This window comes from Apium graveolens, chromosome 11 (genome assembly GCF_009905375.1).
Source record: "Apium graveolens cultivar Ventura chromosome 11, ASM990537v1, whole genome shotgun sequence".
Taxonomy (NCBI): Eukaryota; Viridiplantae; Streptophyta; class Magnoliopsida; order Apiales; family Apiaceae; genus Apium; species Apium graveolens.
Window position 1 is genome coordinate 80,838,716 of NC_133657.1, and position 18,947 is coordinate 80,857,662.

An 18,947-nucleotide genomic window follows, 5' to 3' on the forward strand; every position below is an offset into this window, starting at 1 on the left:
TCACGATGTTGAAATAAATATAATTAATCAGTTAATTATATTTAATGAATTTTAGAATTCATATAAATAATAAATAGAAGGTTTATTATTATTTATTTCTACTACCGGCTTAATATTGAACCTACAGAGTCATACCATAAAAAGATTAATTTATTGATGAAGGTATTTTGAGAGAACAAGTTGTTTCCTAAAGAGTTTAGAAAAATAATAATGATTAAAATAGTTTTAATTATTATTTAAATATTTTATAAGATAAAGTGTGGGATTTATATAATAATATATATTGATATATTAATTATATGAAAACCTAGTGAGCCCCATATAAAGAATGAGATGAGAAGGGTTTTGGCATGCACTTGTGTTTTTGTGAAAACTTAGTTACCACCCTCTCCTTCTTCTTCATCTCTCTCTCTCTCAAAAGAAAAGGGCACCACTTTTATAAAGCTTCATCTTTATAAAAGCTTCATCGAAGGATTATACTTGGTGGATACCAGTAGAGTGCTTCACACTCTGAGGAGCAACTGCTAGCATCCATTATCATAAAGCTTCGATTTTCAAGGTATAATTACGATTCCTCCGCTCCCTTGATTTTATATGTTTTTTTTTCTGTATGTGCGATACATGGTTTTACGGAATAATTGTTATATCATGCTTCCGCTCGTCCATAAATTCCTTCAAGTATGAGACTGTGCATCGACTATAGAGAGTTGAACAAATTGACAATTAAGAATAGGTACCCAACTCATGACTTGGAGCTGGCTGCAATTGTATTTGCTTTGAAGTTGTGGAGACATTACCTATATGGAGAAAAATGAGAGATATATATGGATCACAAGAGCCTGAAGTACATTTTCACTCAAAAGGAATTAAACATGAGGCAACGAAGATGGTTGGAGTTGATTAAGGACTATGATTGTATGATCAATTATCATTCTGGGAAAGCAAATGTAGTAGCGGATGCTTTAAGTCGCAAGGAGAAATTGAATATGTTGATTTTGGCCCAAGAGTTATCAAAGGAATTTGAGAAAATGGGAATTGAGATCCGAGCTCTAAGTGCACCTACAGAAATGATTTGTACGATGACTTTTCAACCAGAATTATTACAAAAGATTAAGAAATGCCAAGACGAAGTGATGAATGAAAGGATGAATGAGTTGACCGGAGAAGAGATTTGCACTCAAAAAGACAACCAAGGAATTCTAAGATTCTCTTCAAGAATTTGGATATTGAATGTGGAAGAATTGAAGAATGAGATTTTGAAGGACGCTCATAACTCAAAATTTTCTATTCACCCCGAAAGCACAAAAATGTACCAAGATTTGAAACAGAACTTTTGGTGGCCAAATAGGAAGAAGGAAATTGCACAATGGATTAGTAGATATTACACTTGCCAAAGGGTAAAAGCCGAACATCAGAAATCGAGTGGACTAATTCAACCCTTGGAGATACCAGAATGGAAGTGGGAGCACATTGCGATGGACTTCATAGTTGGATTACCAAGGACAAAATCTAAGCACGACGCTATTTGGGTAATAATCGATCGATTGACTAAGTCGGCTCATTTCCTACCGATCAACGAGAGATTTTCAATGGATAAGTTGATTCATATGTACCTAAAGGACATTGTCACTCGTCATGGGGTTCCAGTATCTATTGTGTCAGATAGAGACCCTCATTTCAACTCCAGATTTTGGAAGTAATTTCAAGAACATTTGGGAACTTGACTCAAGATGAGCACTTCCTATCACCCACAGACAGATGGACAAAGTGAGCGCACGATTCAGACCATAGAAGACATGCTGAGATCTTGTACTTTGGACTTCAAAGGAACTTAGGATGAACATTTTCCCATGGTAGAGTTTTCGTATAACAATAGCTTTCATTCCAGTATTGGAATGCCCCCGTACGAAGCACTTTATGGAAGGAAGTGTAGATCACCTCTTTATTGGGATGAAGTTGGAGAGCGAAAGGTAATTGGCCCCGAACTGATTCAACAAATGAAAGAAGTGGTAGATTTTGTTCGAAATCGATTAATCGCGGCTCAGGATAGACAAAGAAAGTATGTTGATCCACGCAGAAAGGATGTAGAGTATGAAAAAGGAGAAACTGTTATGTTGAAAGTGTCGCCCTGGAAGGGGATAGTTAGATTTGGCAAGAAAGGAAAGTTGAGCCCAAGATTTGTCGGACCTTTTGAGATTTTGGGTAAAGTTGGGAAAGTGGCATACAATTTGGCTTACCACCTCAAATACAACACATTCATAATATTTTTCACGTATCATTGCTTAAGAAGTTCAACCCCGATGCCAAATGTATCATAGAGAATGAACCAGTGGAGGTTGAGCCAGATTTGTCTTATGTCGAGCAGCCGGTTAGCATTTTAGATAGAAATAATAAAGTGTTAAGAAATAGAGTAGTTCCTTTAGTAAAAGTTTTGTGGAGAAATCCCAAGGTTGAAGAGTCGACATGGGAATTAGAAAGTGATATGTTAGATAAGTATCCTCATTTGTTTGCTTAGATTCTGGGGACAGAATCCTTTAAGGGGGAAGGTTGTAACGCCTGTGATTATTTAATATGAATGTAATATAATATTTTGTTTTGTGCTATATAATTTTTATTTGTATTGGATGTCAGGAATTATGAGAATTCAATGTGTTCGTATATGTTCTTCGTTGTGTGGCATTGCAAATATTGTTAGATTATTTATAGGCGTATGATTAATTGTACGCAAGCAAATTTCGTTCGAGTAAATAATATTTGAGTTACTGTAGTTGCGATTAAGCGATAGATTATTATTCGGTTTAGAATCACATTACTTGTAATTTTCCTATGTGACTTAGAATTTTAATTTATATTTATTGTGGCTTATTTAATAGGAAATTGATCTTAGAAAGTTCTTTTAAAATATATTCTTGTTCAAAATTTTTGAAAACAATTTTATAAAACTTCTAAAATCTCATTTTATTTATGGTATTAATTTTGTGATTTATGGAGTTGTATTTTATTTATTAAAATCCATTTTTTTAATCATACTTTTATTAATTATTGAATTACTAGCATACCCTTGCATGCATTTAAGCTTATAATAGGGTATAAGGCTAAGACCGTCAATTCTAACCCCACTAACTTGCAGGATTACCTCTTTAACCTTGCATGCATTTTTGTCACTACTAGCAAGAGGCACATTTATGTACATTCTCCATTCCACTATCACATTTTAGTAACAAAAACCAAGTGAGTGCTTTCATTTTTCTACACACACCTCACTCTCTCCTCTCTTCACTCCCTCTCGGCCAAAGCCTATCCCCACCCCCCTTTCTTGCCATTTTCTTCACTTTTTCTTCATCTTCTTTACTTCTCAAGTTAGTCAAGCCAAGAACTTCATCATTTAGTGGAGTAGCATCATTTTAAGCTGAATTTTATGCGTGCATGTTGGTAAAGCCGAGGTTGAGGCCTTGATTCTTATGAACTCAAGGTTGCAACCATGGTGGCTTCTAGAAATCAGGGAAGGTAGTTTTGTGTCAACTTCCACTTAAGGCCTAGGGAGTCCTGAGTGAGGCCTTTGAGTCATTCCAACTTTGAGAGTCAGTTTAGAGTCTTAATAACCTTTGAGAGTTGGTTTGGAGTGAAGGCCCAAGGTGGAGATACCTTATTTCTACCAAAATACCCGAGAGTCGCCAATAGAGTTGTCTTTGGAAACTTTAGAAAGGTGCATTGCATTTGTGTGTCTTTTAAGTGAGGCCTTGATGTGAAACCAATTTCTAAAGTTAGCTTAAAGTCATCAGAAGTCATAGGAGTCAGAATATAGCAAAGGCCAAAGGTAGAACTTCATATTTTTGCCAAGGCATACAATTGGTTCCAAGGTGTGCATTCGGTAAGTCAAATAGTGTGCATTGTATTTGTGAATCATTTGAAGTGAGGAATAAGTGTGCCTTACTAAATTTAGGTTGAGTTGAGGTCTGTAAAGGAGGATTAGGAGTAATGGTCATGATAATTATATATTATATGATTAATTGATTAAGTGACTAAGGTCGTAAATAGAGTCTACATGTGCACTATTAATTAAGTGATAAAATTGCCATGCCACTTTTTGCTATGTGTTATGTGGGTTATGTGATGCATAAATTACTTGTAATTAGTAGAAATTAAGAGTATATATATGTGTATATTTGTATATATATATGTATTTATAGTATACGTGAAAGGGTAGTTAGCAAGAGTTGTAATGAGGATACTATTTATTATAGGTTCAAGTAGGAGGCCAGGAAAGGAGCCCATAGACAATTCCATTCAAGAGCTCAGTAAGAGTAGTCCAGGAAAGTGAACTATCAATTTATCTTTATAATCCTGTTCCTGTGATTAATTACCCTGTGAATGCATGACTATAGTTTCAATAAGATTAATTAAACCCCGACATCACCCAATGATTTGATCTTAAATTTAGTTAATCTCTTTCATACTTGAATTGATCCCTTTTCACCACATATTACTTCTTATCCATGTGAATACCCTACTATAGTCCCTTAATATATCATGTGAACCCTAAACCCCTCACAAATTTGAATTATTTATTTTGGGAACCCTGATCTTAATAACATTCCATCTTTTTGAAAACTTGTCACTTGATCATTGACAATACCAACCCTTGTTATCTTGTCCTTGATCAAGAACCCTTTGAAATTAAAATAAATTGATTAAAAGGAATTGAATGGTATGTTCTGGTAAGACTGAGGCGTCAGTCATTGTTAAAAACATCAGTAGCAGGGAGCCGGATGGTTTTATTTTGGCCAATGTGTGTCGAGGATCCTCAATAGTTGTGAATCACTGGTTATGTGGTTCGGAGCTTTGATGTGGTGTTGTGTATATGTTGTGTACTTGATGATTTCATGAACAAAACACCTTGGTAGATTTTACTTAGTGAAAATATGTAGCACTCGACGGATAAGGTTTATAGTCCCGACGGATGACTCAATATAGTCCCGACGGATGATGACTTATTATCCATCGAGTGAGTAGCTTATGTAACAATAAGTCTGTAACACATTTCTGCATACACCTTTGTATAGATTCTGTAGTAGCATATAAGTCATGTTGACTTTAACTAGATATGTAGGATAGGTTGATTAATTGTACATAGATGATGTCTTGTAATTCTGCATAAATGAAATAAAGTCAAGTGCCAAACAGCTACCGACGGATGATTAACAAAGCCATCGACGGATGATCAATATAGCAGTCGATGGATGACTAACAAAGCCATCGATGGATGATCATAAACTCGACGGATGATAATGTACTCAACGGATAAAGAATTCAAATATCTGTTGACAGTGACAACATAGTCACATGCGTCGAGTGTATGCAAATGGAATGTGGTAGCCTATTCAACTGGGTTTTCGAGAACAAAGAAGCATTGCCATTTCCATGCTATTATGAAGATATTCAAAGATGCTGGAATAGAGTAATGAAGTAGCATTGTAATAGACTATATAGTTTTGTTTTATTATCCTGTCTCATTACTTTATAATCTTGGTGATATATAAACCAAGAAGTAGCAACTAAGGAATTATCTAAGATAAAAGCAGAGAAACATTTGTAAGCAGAATTCTTAGCATTTCTCTGAATTCTTAGTTGTTCAATATTTGTAAGCAGCTGTGAGCATTTTGCACACAGAGTTCTCTCGATATATATTATATATCTCTGGTGGAATCATTTAAATCCACCAGAAAGTTTTTTAAGACTCTTGTTTTTAATTACTTGTGTTTTGATTCATTTAAGTAACTATTCCGCATTGTGCTAATCAATTCACACTTATATACATATTTGAGTTAGAACATTTTTAATCAAGAAAAAGTTTCAAGAATTCCATTCAACCCCCCTTCTGTAAGTCTTGTTATATTGTTAAGGGACTAAAAATTGGTATCAGAGCGAGCTCTTAACTTACAAAGAGTTTAAAGATCAAAGCAATACAGCAAGATGAACAAGAAGGATGTTGGAGTCAAGATTCCATTTCTGGATAAAGATAATTACCATCATTGGAAGGTAAAGATGCATCTTCATTTGCTTTTTCAAGATGAGGCCTATGTGGACTGCATAGAAAGAGGCCCTCATGTTCCAATGAGAGCTGCAACAGGAAATGAGCCATCAGTCCCCAAGCCAAGGCATGAATGGTCTGATCCTGACATTGAACAAGTCAGGAAGGATAAAAAGGCCATGAATATCCTGTTTAATGGAGTTGATGGTGATATGTTCGACAACATTATCAACTGCAAAACTGCCAAAGATGTTTGGGATACAATACAGATCATCTGTGATGGCACTGAGCAAGTTAGAGAAAATAAGATGTAGCTACTGATTCAGCAATATGAGCATTTTCATAATGAAGAAAGTGAGTCTCTCACTGACATTTTTAGTAGGTTTCAAAAACTACTAAATGCTCTAAAGCTACGTGGAAGGGTCTATCAGACAAAAGACTCTGATCTAAAATTCCTTAGATTATAAGGAGTTTACTTTGGAGAGACTGTATGGCATCCTGAAAACTTATGAGCCTGAAATAGAGCAAGATGAGAGGATGGAGAGAAGAAAGAAGAAAGGAGGATCCATTGCACTAGTTGCTGAGTTGGAAAAAGAGAAGGAAGTGAAGATGGAAGCTGTTGAATCAACTTCAAGGTCTGTGAAAGCAAGGGCAAGGGGCTTGCAGTAGAAAGTGAAGATTCTTTGAGCCAAGATGACATGGAAGACATTGATGAACACTTAGCATTTCATTCCAGAGGATTTTCCAAGCTCATGTTCAAAAAGAACTTTGAAGCAGCCAAGCCAAATAGAAACATGGTGGATAAATCAAAATTCAAATGTTTCAAATGTGGCTTGGCAGGGCACTTTGCCAGTGAGTGTAGGAAGTCAGATTCTAATAATAAAAAGTTTGAGCATGTAGATTACAAGCAAAAATACTTTGAGCTACTCAAACAAAAGGAAAGGGCTTTCATTACACAAGAAAATGACTGGGCAGCAGATGGTCTGGATGAAGATGAAGATGTCAGCTATGTCAATCTAGCCCTAATGGCCAAGTCTGATGAAATAGAAACAAGTTCTTCAAGTAATCAGGTAATTACTACAAACCTTGCACATTTATCTAAAGCTGAGTGTAATGATGCTATAAATGACATGTCTACAGAGTTATATCATTTGCGTGTTACACTTAAGTCTCTTACTAAAGAAAATGCTAAAATCAAAGAAAACAATTTGTTTTTGAGTGAGAGGAATAATGTGCTTCAGTCTCAGTTCATTGATTTTGAAAAGTTAAGAATTGAGTGTAAGATTTCCAAGGAGGAATTAACTGAGTCCTTGAAGAAAGAAGAAATTTTGAAGAAGCAGCTCGAGCATGAACAGGAGGTAATTAAGGCATGGAAAACATCTAGGGATGTCCATGCTCAAATCACCAAAGTTCAAGGAATTGAGTCTTTTTGTGATGTAGCCTGGAAAAAGAACAAAGAGAAACTAGAACCAAATTTGGTAGATGGAGTGCTAACAGATGTAAACTCGACGGATGATGAGGATCATCTGTCGGATAACAAAAAGGGTTATCCGTCGAACGATGAAAATCCTCATCTGTCGGCTGTGAGCAAGCCTATCAGTAAAGCCAAACTTGTTAAGCTGAATGAGAAGTATGGTTCTGTTTCTACCCTGCTCACAGAGTTCAAGGAGAGAGTCGGCCCAAGTATTACTTTTGGAGATGACAGCAAGGGTTATACTGTGGGATATGGCTTGATTTCAAAGGACAATGTCATCATTGAGGAGGTTGCCTTAGTGGATGGTCTCAAACACAATTTGTTGAGTATCAGCCAGCTTTGTGATAAAGGCAACTCAGTAACCTTCAACTCAGAAGCTTGTGTTGTGACTAATAAAAGGAGCAACAAAGTGGTTCTCACTGGTGTGAGAAAAAGAAATGTGTACCTAGCTGATTTCAACTCATCTAATGTAGAATCTGTTACTTGTCTTCTCAGTAAAGCAAGTCAGGATGAAAGTTGGTTATGGCACAAGAAGCTATCCCATTTAAACTTCAAGACCATGAATGAGCTAGTAAAGAAAGAACTGGTTAGAGGCATTCCTCTAGTGGAGTTTTCTAAGGATGGATTGTGTGATGCATGTCAAAAAGGGAAGCAGATTAAAGCATCATTCAGGAAGAAACTTGATTTAACAATTGAAGAACCTTTGCAGCTGCTACACATGGATTTGTTTGGACCAGTCAATGTATTGTCCATCTCAATGAAAAGATTTTTCCTAGTAATTGTAGATGATTTCTCAAAGTTCTCTTGGACATATTTCCTTAAGTCTAAAGATGAGGCTAGTGAAATCATCATCAATCATATAAGGCAAGTCAATAATCATCCTGATTTCAAGGTTAGAAGAATCAGGAGTGACAATGGAACTGAGTTCAAGAGTTCTGTCATGAGAGCATTTTATGAGGAAAATGGGATTCTGCATGAGTTTTCAGCAGCAAGAACTCCACAACAGAATGGAGTAGTGGAAAGAAAGAACAGATCACTTATTGAAGCTGCAAGGACAATGCTTGAAGAATCTAAACTGCCAACATATGTCTGGGCTGAAGCTGTTAATACTGCATGCTACACTCAGAATATTTCTCTGGTTAATCAAGCAAGATGCATGACTCCCTATCAATTGTTCAAGAACAAGAAGCCAACTCTAAATTTTCTTCATGTCTTTGGCTGCAAATGCTATATTCTGAGAAATCAAACTGATCAAAATGGGAAGTTTGATGCTAAAGCAGATGAAGGAATTTTTGTTGGATATGCTGTTGGTAAAGCATATAGAGTCTACAATCTAAGAACCAATATTGTTGTGGAATCAATTCATGTTGTGTTTGATGATAAAAAGATTGAAGGACTGCAAGATGGAGATTACCATGAGAGCCTCAACTTCGATAATATGGAGATGGTTAGTGATGATAATGATGATGAAAGTGATCAAGAAATAGTATCTAAGGATAATGCAGAAAAATCTACTACCAATGAAGCAGAAAACTCAACATCTGTCAAGTTGCATAATGCTTCATCCATCGGGAGGCAATCTGTGTTATCCGTCGGGAGACAACCAGCTTCATCCGTCGGTACTCAAAATTCACCATCCGTCGGGTTATCAAGAGAAGCTGGAAATCAAGATAGATCACCTATAGAAAGTTCCCCTTTCTCAAATCAAAGATCCACAAACTCAGGAGGAGTTTCTAACAGTCAAAACTCAATCACACATCAAGACAATAATGAGGCCTCTTCATCTAGAGCTAATCTACCTCAATAAAGGAAATGGACAGAAGATCACCCCTTTGAGCTCATAATTGGTGATATATCTTCTAGAGTACAAACAAGGAGAGCAACTCAAGAAGAATGTCTGTACAGCAGCTTTCTTTCCAAGGAAGAACCAAAGAAGGTAGAAGAAGCTTTGTTGGATCCTGATTGGATTTTAGCTATGCAGGATGAGCTAAACCAATTTGAAAGGAATAATGTATGGAAGATGGTGCCCAAACCTAAAGGAAAGAATCCAATAGACACCAAGTGGGTATTCAGAAACAAGATGGATGAAAATGGCATAGTAGTCAGAAACAAAGCTAGATTGGTTGCTAAGGGTTATTGTCAATAAGAAGGAATAGATTTTGATGAAACATTTGCTCATGTTGCAAGACTTGAAGCCATCAGAATCTTCTTAGCCTATGCAACCCATGCCAATTTGAAGGTCTATCAAATGGATGTCAAAAATGCCTTTCTGAATGGAGATTTGAAGGAAGAAGTCTATGTCAGCCAACCTCCTGGTTTTGAAGATTCAAATTTTCTAGAACATGTCTATTATCTTTTGAAAGCACTTTATGGACTGAAGCAAGCACCTAGATCCGGGTATGACACTTTATCAAAGTTCCTTTTGGAAAATCACTTCACAAGAGGTACTGTAGATAAAACTTTATTTTTCAGAAATGTTAATGGCTCTAGTATACTTGTTCAAATTTATGTAGATGATATTATTTTCGGCTCTACAGATGAGAAAGTTTGCAAAAAGTTTGCCAAATTGATGCAAAGTAAGTATGAAATGAGTATGATGGGAGAACTGACTTACTTTCTTGGTTTACAAGTTAAGCAAGTTAGTGATGGAATATTCATTAGTCAAACTAAATACATTTTTGATCTTTTAAAGAAGTTTGATCTAATGGATTGCACATCTGCAAAAACTCCCATGGCCACTGCAACTAAGCTTGAATTAAACACTACTGAAAAGTCTGTGGATATTTCAAGTTATAGGGGCATGGTTGGCTCACTTTTGTACTTAACAGCTAGTAGGCCAGATATAATGTTTGCTACATGTTTATGTGCTAGATTTCAGGCTAATCCTAGAGAATCTCACTTAGTAGCTATTAAGAGAATTTTCAGATATCTCAAGGGAACACCAAAACTTGGCATTTGGTACCTTAGAGATTCTGGTTTTGATCTAACTGGTTATTCAGATGCAGATTATGCAGGTTGTAGAACTGATAGAAAAAGTACAATAGGAACCTGTCAATTTCTAGGAAACAAGCTTGTGTCCTGGTTCAGTAAAAAGCAAAATTCAGTTTCTACTTCTACAGTTGAAGCTGAATATATTGCTGCTGGTAGTTGCTGTGCACAGATATTATGGATGAAAAATCAATTGCTAGACTATGGTTTGCAAGTTGAAATGATTCATATTTTCTGTGATAACACAAGTGCAATTGCCATCACTGAAAATCCAGTACAACATTCAAGGACAAAGCATATAGACATCAAGTACCACTTCATAAGGGAACATGTAATGAATGGTACCGTGGAACTTCATTTTGTTCCAAGTGAGAAGCAGCTTGCAGATATCTTTACTAAGCCACTGGATGAATCCACCTTTTCAAGGTTGGTAAGTGAGTTAGGTATGCTCAATTATTCCTAAATCCTTATGAGATTATTTGCAAGTTGGAATGCAGCCAGAAATTTAATTGATTTTTCAGTCTGGGATGAAATTTTGGCTAAGTCAAAATTTACATCTCGACGGATGATCTTTATCCATCGAGTTTGATCATCTGTCGGTAAACTATTTGCTAATAAAAATCAGTTATTTTTCTGGAATATTTTATAGCTCAACGGATAACAGTTTATCCTCATCCGTCGAATTGTCTTAATCTCAGCCGTTAATTCCCTATACATTATCCATCGAGTATACTTACAGTTTGTAAGCATAACACGACGGATAATGGGTGGAATTCTTACAGTTTATTTTAAACGGCTATTTTAGGCAATTTCAATTGGTTACTTTACTTTACTTTATTATTTTTAACAGTTATTTTTGAGATAGTATAAAAGCTTATTTCATTTCAATCGCTTTTCTTTTATCATTCTCAATTCAACTGCTCAAATTTCATTCTCTCTCAAAGCACTCACTCTCTTTCTCTTCAAGCTCTTATTCTCCAACAATGGCACCTGTTATTAAGATTATGTCTCAAACTGGGTTCATTTATGAGAAGAACAATTTCACTGCACTAGTGAACAAGGGTATTCAGCAATCTGGTGACTATCACAAGATGATGGACTTTGTGAAGGATTGCAAGCTCAGCTATGCCATACTAGAATCACCCATAATCTTTTGTGAAGTTGTTGAAGAGAGGTGGACCACTGCTACATACAACTCAATAGATAAGACAATTACACTCACCATTAAAGGTAAAGAGTGTTAGTCCCTTAACAATATGAGAAGAATTACACAAGGGGGGTTTGAATGGAATTCTTGAAACTTTTTCTTGACTTAAAATGTTCTAACTCGAATATAAATATAAGTGTATTGATTAGCACAATGCAGAATAAAAACTTAAGTGAATCAAGACACAAGTAATTAAAAACAAGAGTCTTTAAAAACTTTCTGGTGGATTTGAATAATTCCACCAGAGATATATATTATATATCGAGAGAACCCTATGTGCAGAAATGCTCACAGCTGCTTACAACAATTGAACTTCTAAGACTACAGAGAAATGCTAAAAATCCTGCTTACAAATGATTCTCTGCTTTCTTGCTTAGATCGATAGTATCTTAGTTGCTGCTACTTGGTTTATATATATCACCAAGATTACAAAGTAATAAGACAAGATAATAAAATAAAAACTATCTAGTCTATTACAATGCTACTCCATTACTCTATTCCAGTATCTTTGAATATCTTCAAAATAGCATGGAAATGGCAATGCTTCTTTGTTCTCGAAAATCCAGTTGAATAGGCTACCACATTCCATTTGCATCCACTTGACGCATGTGACTGTGTTGTCACTGTCAACAGATATTTGAATTCTTTATCCATCGGGTTCATGATCATCCGTCGAGTTATTGATCATCCGTCGGGTTGTCTACTTGATCATCTGTCGACTTCATTGTAAGTTATCTATCGGGTAGCAAACTGGCACTTGACTTCATTTCATTTATACAGAATTACAAGACATCATCTATGTACAATTAATCAACCTATTCTGCTTATCTAGTTAAAGTCAACATGACTTGAATACTACTTACAGAATCTATACAATGGTGAATGCAGAAATGTGCTACAGACTTATTGTTACATAAGCTACTCACTCTATGAATAATAAGTCATCATCCGTCGGGACTATAATGAGTCATCCATCGGGACTATAAATATTATCCGTCAAGTGCTACATTATTTCACTAAGTAAAATCTACTAAGGTGTTTTGTTCATGAAATCATCAAGTACACAACATATACACAACAAAGAGTTCTATATCAATAGTGATGTTATAAAAGCATGTTTCAAGATTCCTGATAACACTGTGACCTCACCACACACTGACACTGATATAATCAATATGCTTAATTCCATGAACTATGCTCTTTCTACCTCTAAGTTAAGTGACATTAGGAGAATGGGTCTTAGGAAAGAATGGAGTTTTATGTGTGATGTAGTAACAAAGGTCCTTTGAGGTAAAATCAGTAATTTTGATTCGGTCAATATATCCATTCTTAACATGCTCTACATGCTAGTTACAGATAAATTCTATAATTTCAGTGACCTTGTCTTGTTTGAGTTAGGCTTTATATTAGGAGAGCTAAATAAAAGAGGTAAGAATGTGTATTATGCTAGATTCTTTATGATGTTAGCGAATCACCTCTGTGAAGAGATTGTGCTTGAGAACCCTAACAACAAATTGGATTGTTGGGTTCAAGAGAGAAGGCTCATTGCAGATTTGAACAGGGCCAATCATCACAAGGATGTGCCATTGTTCTATTTTCCTGTAATGCAAGCACCTCAGGTAAGTGAGGTAAGTTCATCTATCCCTACCTTTATTCCAACCTCACTAATTTCTTTGAGTTCTAGTGTGGCTATGGCAACTGTGTCAATGACCAAACAGTTGCCTACCCAAGCTACCAAAACTGCAAAAATTTTCAAACCCAAATCAAAGAAAGCCCCCTCTGGTATCTCCCAAAAGATGACAGTTGAAAAATCCACTAAATCAAAAGAGGGGAGTGTGAAGGAGGGCAAGATATGTGAGGGAAGGGGTGAACATAAAAGAAACCCTAAGGACAATGCAGAAAGGATGCTCAATCTGGTACATACCACTCAGTCAGTGCTAAGAGCCAAGGATGTCATCACAACTTTTCCTTCTACAGCTGGTGATGTGGACTATGAGACTGGAGGTTCAACTGATTTCTTTGGTGATGGGAGTGGGGATAGTGAAGATGAGGCAATGGATATAGGGGGAGAAGTAGGTTCAAGTTCAAGATCAGGTATGCCATCATGGGAATTTTCAAAGCACTGTGATGAGCACTACTTCAAGACAACCCTGATCCAACTAATCAATCAGACAAATACTGCCCTTCAAACCACTACTAATGTCAGCACCAAGAAGCTCCTTCAAGCACATCTAACCTCCCTGCAACTTCAACAAATCCAAGGCTTCTAACATGCTAGGGATGTAAACACCATGAAGAGTGATATTGAGGAGATGAGGAAGGCCATTACAGATAAAATGGACTCTAAGCTTCCAGAAACTACAATGCTTTATATCAAGAGGCAGTTAAGGAAAAATTCTGATCTTGCAACTAAGATAGATGCCTTAGACACAAGAATGTCAGCCATGGAAGCATCTTTAATAGCCATTCATCTTCATCAAGCCCAACAAACAGATTTACTTCAAAAATTGGTGGCTGCTCAAACCTCTTCCTCTACTCAACTTGATGATAACAAAAAGGGGGAGACAGGACCAAGTGAGGGGGAGAGGCTTCAGATTCAAATCAGTAAAGTAATTGTGCCTTCAATTACTATCTCAAAGCCACCAGTTACAGACATTATTGATCTGATCAATGCAGCAGCAGCCAATATGAGAGCAGCTGATAAGAAGAAGTTGAGTTTAGTCAACTGGGAGAAGATTGATGAGGAAATACAAAAGAAGTTTGAACTTGTCAAGGAGCCAGTTAAGTCAGCCATCCATCACTGTCAAGTCAAGCAAATTAGTGTGAATGAGATGAGCATGAACTATCTGGAAAGGGGACAGTCATCCTGCATCAAATCTCCAAAGGCTGAAACAATTCTGAAACCAAGGGTAAACTACTAAAATCTTCATTGAAGAACCCTTTGGATAATGTGTATGAGATACCTAAGCCTAATGAAAATAAGCTAATGTCAAGATCAATTGTTTTCTACAAAGATCCAGCTGATTTAGCTTCAAAAAGGAGAATTGCTAAAATTTTCAGGAATGGGAAAGAAATTTGTGTGGTGGCTGGACATCCTCAATTTGCTCAAGCAAAGAGAGAAGAAAAGGCTAGATTGAAGCAGGAAAAGAAGCAAGCTGCTCTGGATGCTAAAAAGACTAAACAAAAGAAAGAGCAAATTTCTATCTTGGCCAAGCTACATGCTGTAAATTCATCACAACAAATTCCTGCTCAGCCATCTGAAGTTATTGAATCTAAGAAGCAAGTTGAACAACAGAAGAAATCTCCAAGAATCAAGGAATTGGCTAAAAGAACTAAAAGGAAATCGGACATTGTTGATAAGGAATTGGAGAATCAGTTTCCCAAGGAATCCACTCCAACTACAACTCAAGCATCAAAACCCTCTGTAGTATTTGAAGATATCAAAGTGGTGGATCCTTACAGGAACATCCATGGTGAACCTATTGTACCTAAGGATGAACCAGTAGAATGGGAGAACATACCAATTCCTGACTTCTATTTGCCAATCCTTAACAAGCCAAAGAGAACAAAGTCAAGAGCAGTCAAGAAAGTGAAACTGTCACCTCTCAAATCCAAATCAATAGTCAAAGCTCAATCTAAAGTCAATAAGGGAGATTACATGTACTTATGTGACATTAAAGAATTTTCTGAGCTAAACCTCTATCTAGATGAACTAGATGAAGTGAGATGAATTGATGCATACAGTAACCTACCTGAAAGGTTAGTGTTCAAGTACAAAGGAGGAAAGGAGATTCAGTGGCCACTTCACAGGATCCTTCAAGAAAGCCAAGTTGTACTGATTAAAGTCTATTCATCCTTCAAGAAGAACTTTGGATTCAATATTACTGCAAGAAGATTGGTACTGAAGAAGATTGAAGAGCTAAAGAGTGTTAGAGCTAAAGATGTACTCCCAAAGACTCTAATTATCCCTTACACAGGGAGAAGAGTGCATCTAAGGCCCTACTGGCTGATAGAGTTCATGGATGACAAAGGAGTGAGAAGATTTTTCAGATTAGAAGACCAATTGAGCATCTCTAGCAATGAGACTCTTTTGGAAATGCAAGGAAAGCTAAATCTCTCAGAATCTGATGAACTGGAATTCCACAGGCAGCTCCATAATCAGATTGAGGAAAACAACAGAAAGCTTGGAAAGAGATCCAGACCTTCAAGGAACTAGATAAACCTGCTCAGGCTAGAGGAGCATCTTGAAAATGACTGTGAGCAAAACTTTGTACATTTTGTTAATTGAAGTACTTTTCAGTATTATCTACTGTCTTTTAAAAGTTGTATTTTTAAGGTGTTTTGTTATCATCAAGTGTCTCTTAATTTATGGCTACAATTCCAGTAGACATAAATTGGGGGAGATTATTGTGTATATGTTGTGTACTTGATGATTTCATGAACAAAATACCTTGGTAGATTTTACTTAGTGAAAATATGTAGCACTCGACAGATAAGGTTAAAGTCCCGAAGGATGACTCAATATAGTCCCAACGGATGATGACTTATTATCCACCGAGTGAGTAGCTTATGTAACAATAAGTCTATAGCACATTTCTGCATACACTTTTGTATAGATTCTGTAGTAGCATTTAAGTCATGTTGAATTTAACTAGATATGCAGGATAGGTTGATTATTTGTATATAGATGATGTCTTGTAATTCTACATAAATGAAATAAAGTCAAGTGCCAAACAGCTACCGACGGATGATTAACAAAGCCATCGACGAATGATCAATAAAGCAGTCGATGGATGACTAACAAAGCCATTGACGAATGATCATGTACTCAACAGATAAAGAATTCAAATATCTGTTGACAGTGACAACACAGTCATATGCGTCGAGTGTATGCAAATGGAATGTGGTAGCCTATTCAACTGGGTTTTCGAGAACAAAGAAGCATTGCCATTTCTATGCTATTATGAAGATATTCAAAGATGCTGGAATAGAGTAATGAAGTAGCATTGTAATAGACTAGATAGTTTTGTTTTATTATCCTATCTCATTACTTTGTAATCTTAGTGATATATAAACCAAGAAGTAGCAACTAAGGAATTATCTAAGATAAAAGCAGAGGAACATTTGTAAGCAGAATTCTTAGTATTTCTCTGTATTCTTAGTTGTTCAATATTTGTAAGCAGCTGTGAGCATTTTGTACACAGAGTTCTCTCGATATATATTATATATCTCTGGTGGAATCATTCAAATCCACCAGAAAGTTTTTAAAGACTCTTGTTTTTAATTACTTGTGTTTTAATTCATTTAAGTAACTATTCCGCATTGTGCTAATCAATTCACACTTATATACATATTCGAGTTAGAACATTTTTAATCAAGAAAATTTTTCAAGAATTCCATTCAACCCCCTTCTGTAATTCTTGTTATATTGTTAAGGGACTAACATGTGGGTTGATCACCCCTTATTGCTTATAGCGCTGTGTGATTTCCAATTCCATACACTTATTAAAAACTTGATCTTTTATTTGAGATATCTTATTGTCGATTATCTTCTGTTATCGTTTTAATGAGTATATGATGCATTGTTATTCACTTGATGAGCGTTTTGATCATTAATATTATTATTAATGTTATCCCTTCAGTGAAACCCGAAGATGGTTCGTTTCAAGCAAACCGTGCATAAGACTTCTGGGGACTCGGGGTATGCCTACCGTCAGATGTTGGAGCAGGTAGGGAACTAGTAGTTCCCTAAGGATATTAAACTTTGGGTTTAAAATTCGGTAGAAATTTGACTTAAGATATTTTTGGTCTGTAATAATGTTAGATGTTATTCAAACTCATTCCTGTGTATTCGGGGATTGTGGTTAGGGGTTGTAGCTTTAATATTCTATCTTTTGTAGTACTTTACTGTTTAATTAATATAATGCATATTTCTGCTAGTTAGTAGTGTGGGTTCATCACATCTCAGCCTAATATCAATAGTATTCAGTCTAGCATTGTCAGACCAGAAATCACGGCTAACACTTTTGAAATCAAGGCTAGCACGATGCAGATGGTGCAGAACTCGGTTCAGTTTGGGGATTCTCCGACGGAAGATCCCAATATACATATTAGAGATTTCATCGAGATTTGCGACACTTTGAAATTCAACAATGTCTCTGAAGATGCTATTAAGTTGAGGCTTTTCCCATTCTCTCTGAGGGATAAAGCTAAGTGCTGGTTGCATTCTCTACCACCAGACTCTATCACCAAGTGGGAAGATCTTGCTTAGAAGTTTCTCACTAAATTCTTCCCTATAGCGAAGACAGCTGCAATCAGGAATGCTCTTACTCAATTTGCGCAGCAATCGGGAGAATCTTTGTGTGAAGCTTGGGATCTTTGTAAGGAGATGCTTAGAAAGTGTACTCATCATGGTATGCCTGACTGGATGATCATTAACTTCTATTATAATGGTTTGGGTGTGACTTCTAGACCCATGCTTGATACAGCATCAGGTGGAGCCTTATGGGCTAAGAGCTATGATGAAACTTATGATTTGATTGAACTGATGGTTGCTAATGAATACCAGTATCCTTCTCAGAGACTAACTCAAGGCAAAGTAGTAGGAATTCTAGAGGTAGATGCAGCTACTGCTATAACTGCTCGGTTTAAGGCTTTGACAATGAATGTGGATTCTTTGGCTAGTTATGGAGTGAATCAGATCACTAGTGTCTGTGAGCTTTGTGCTGGAGCGCATCAGACAGAGTAGTGTGCTATTTCTAGTGAATAAGCTCAGTTCGTGAGCAACTTTCAGAGGTCGCAGCAACCAGTTCCAGCCACCTATCATCCCACCAACCGCAATCATCCTAACTTCAGCTGGAGCAACATTCAGAATGCGGTACAACAGCCTTATTAGTAGTATGTAGCAAAGCATTACAACCCTTCTGGTTTTCAGAAACCGCAATATGCACCAAGAAAACAACTCCAACTGTAACAATCTAATGAAAAATCTGAATTGGAGGAGTTGAGGCTCATGTGCAAGAGCCAAGCGGTTTCTATAGAGACCTTGGAAAATTAAATTGGGTAGATTGCCAATGCCTTAATGAATCGACAACCTGGTACACTCCCTAGTGACACAGAAGTTCCAGGTAGGAAGAAAGCTAAAGAGCAGGTGAAGTCAATTATATTGAGGTCTGGGAAGGTTACAAGCCAAGAAAAAGCTCAAACTCAAGAATCTGAAGATGTGGCTGAAGAAGAAGTGCAGAAGG

The 18,947-nt window shown here is 36.5% G+C and overlaps 1 non-coding gene across 1 annotated transcript; it reads right to left on the bottom strand.

Annotated features, from left to right (window-relative positions):
- Nucleotides 1-18,010: 18,010 nt before the first annotated feature.
- LOC141699427 (small nucleolar RNA R71) lies at nt 18,011-18,117 on the bottom strand. The gene has a single exon (XR_012565891.1). It is a non-coding gene; the product is annotated as a small nucleolar RNA R71 (small nucleolar RNA).
- Nucleotides 18,118-18,947: the final 830 nt, after the last annotated feature.